Here is a 2,907-nt window from a genome sequence, read left to right on the forward strand (position 1 = left end):
CTGCCTACTGTATCATCACCTGTCAATCACACGTGCGATAAGCCCTCGCACGCGTGAATAGTAGGGACTAGTGGGGCCCAGTGCCCTCATTGTCCATGATGGATGCGGCCACGCCCGCGTGACGTCTGCCTAGTCATGTCTGTTACTCAGCTTTTGTTGTTTGGACGGGGAACGGGATCTGCTCCTCACACTGTGGCTTTTTTCGCAACGACCAAAGGATTCAGAATTTATAATGAATCATTTGCCACGTTGCACCTCTATCGAGCCACGTTGGACAATAGTGAGAGCTGGCCAATCTTGACAGAACAAAGCAGATGTGGGTCCCACATGTCTACGGGCTGATACGGTGTTTTGTCGTTGCATATGATGACATGGTTTCATCTGGTTATTGGTTCGCATCCGGCCCCCGCAAATTTGCCCCCCAAGAACGTCCCACGAGCTGTGAGTCGCCGCGTGTCCTCTCACACGCAGATTTGAGTCGCCGGAGTGGTCAAGTGTTCTCATTTCAGAACACTTGACCCCTGGATCTTCTGTTCTCAGAACTGAAACCTGCTGGAGATTACTCCCTTTGATTTCCGCCGGTCGTTGTTGACGACCACTCCGGCAGCTTTATTTACCGGAGGTAAATTTTTCTCATGTTTTATGTTTTTTGTTTTTTTCCTCATTTTTGTCGGAGTGAGAGCCCCCTTCCAGTTCCGCCGGTCGACGCCAACAAGTCAGAACCGCTGCAACATCTGCAACTCTGTCTCTTCCATTGACCAAAACCAAAAATCTACCTATGTCGGTAAAATCTCCCAGACTTCAGTTGTAAACCAAACCAAAACCAGTCAACAAATTCAAGATGTGGCTACTACAAAACGAAACGGAACCCATACCCTCAGTCCCTCAGAGAAATAACAAATTTTCATGTCTAGTAGCAGAACCATTTCCTTCAAAAGAAAAATAATAACAAAGGGGGAAAAACTGAAAGAACACTCGCCAAAAAAATATAATAAAAAAAAGGATAAAAGCAAGGGTTCCATTTAATGTAACTGTGATGGATGAAAAATAAGTAGCACACAACAAAGCATACAAAATCACCAAAAAGAAACCATTTTGTAGACAGTCGATGCAGTTACCTGCAACTGTGACCGGAGAATTATCATCTTTGGATTTAACCTGATTATTGCCCTTGGAAATCAAGCTCTCCTGCACCCTCTGACAGAGAAAGCAAGCCATCTGGACGATTCTAACAGCAACATCCAATTCTGTTGAATGTTCCTCTGTTTCAGAGAATATAATCCCCAACTTTTCGTCCTCCATGATCGATGGAGAAGTTCGATGAAAACCCGAAAGAGAAGCAGCGTTTTCTGAGAGACCCACCTTGCTGGAAGAGGCGGCTAGGCAGCATTTACTACTGGATAATAGCAGAACGCCTACATGCTTTGATGTGAGATTATTTCTTCTCACTACCAAATTATGTAGGAGTTGTGTTGTGTGGCTTGCACAAAATAACGGCATCAAAGACTCCCCTTTCAATCAATTTAAACTATCTTCGCCTACTCGAAAGAAAAATCTATTTTTTTTTTCAAATAACAAATTGGTTGTTTTTGATTGATTATGTGGGTTTTGAAGAAAGAAAAACAAACGGCAAATTGGGTTCATGAAAACTGAGAAAATGGATATAACAAGGGACCTATAACAAGGCGTTTGAGTGGACATCTTCTTCGTTGTTTCTCGCTGTTAAAAATGCTTCGCTTTCGGAACGGTCATCGGTGTCGACTGGTGGAATTCAAAGGGGAACAATCTCCGGTGGATTTCAGTTCTGAGAGCAGAAGGTGGAAGGCTGAAGTGAGCGCGTCGACCGGCGGAGCTCAAAAGGTTGAAATGTTCTGAAATGAGATGAGGACCTTTTGGGCGTGAAGAGGCACGATTAACTCCGCACGAGTCCCTCTAATCCACGTGTGGGAGGACACGCAGCGCACTCATAGCGCGTGGGACGTTTTTAGGGGGCAAAGTTGTGGGGGCCGAATACGAACCCTCTGATTATTGCGCCAAAAGATTAGAGTCTGCAAACGTCGGTGTTGGTAGCATTGCCTTTGTCATTTGGCACAAAATCTAGTTACATAAATAATTGATGTCTGAGGAACTTTTTGACATCGAAATGGTATATTGTACTGAGTGGCAAACAGGCAATACAAAATATTTAGGAAGATTACATTATTGCCCCACTTAAATATTTCACCGTGTATCGAGAATATCTTCCGTATTTATCATGGGGAGATTTTTCCCATACACGGGTAGGGAGATGCTGACAAGCTGTGGGGCGCATTAGGGAGATGCGTGGTATTAAAAATTTAAAATTTCACTTTTGAATTGATTTGGAGGGATAGTATTCGGAATACGGATGTTTAATGAACAAATCAACAAACTATCATGATTGTTTTTGTCGCTTTCTGCTTTTATTACATTCCCAGCCTGCTATCCGTACGGATGCGTTCCTGACACACGTCGATATATTGATTGGTTTTTATTTTGAAGGAAATCAAAGCACTAGCTCGCCACCCATAGCTGAGTCAACCAGTCGTCTGACGTGGTCAAGCAAAATCCACTTGGCATATATAAACTATCAAAGCTCATATCTAATAATTTAACGATACGTGACGGCATCTGTTCCTCACAAATGGGCGCCTCACAGTTACATCCACCGTGCATTGGGAACATTTCCCGTGAATAATACTTAATGGGAGATGTTCCCAATGCATGATAGGATGTGCGTGTGAGGTGCTTGTGATGTGTCAGGTGTGAGCAGATCTAATCTCTAAGGATATTAGACCTAGCAAAAAGTTGACTCAACCTACAAATCCGACCCTATCCAATCCGAAAAAACAGGTTAGGGCCTCATATTTAGCTATCCGAATGTGAAAA

General features: G+C 43.5%; 1 long non-coding RNA gene across 1 annotated transcript; it reads right to left on the reverse strand.

Annotated features, from left to right (window-relative positions):
* Window positions 1–688: 688 nt before the first annotated feature.
* Window positions 689–2,074, reverse strand: LOC148790715 (uncharacterized). Its single transcript, XR_016077745.1, has 2 exons — window positions 1,119–2,074; window positions 689–748 (listed from the first exon to the last, which is right to left on the reverse strand). It is a non-coding gene; the product is annotated as an uncharacterized LOC148790715 (long non-coding RNA).
* Window positions 2,075–2,907: the final 833 nt, after the last annotated feature.

Source organism: Nelumbo nucifera, chromosome 6 (genome assembly GCF_055504915.1).
Source record: "Nelumbo nucifera cultivar China Antique chromosome 6, China Antique-T2T, whole genome shotgun sequence".
NCBI lineage: Eukaryota > Viridiplantae > Streptophyta > Magnoliopsida > Proteales > Nelumbonaceae > Nelumbo > Nelumbo nucifera.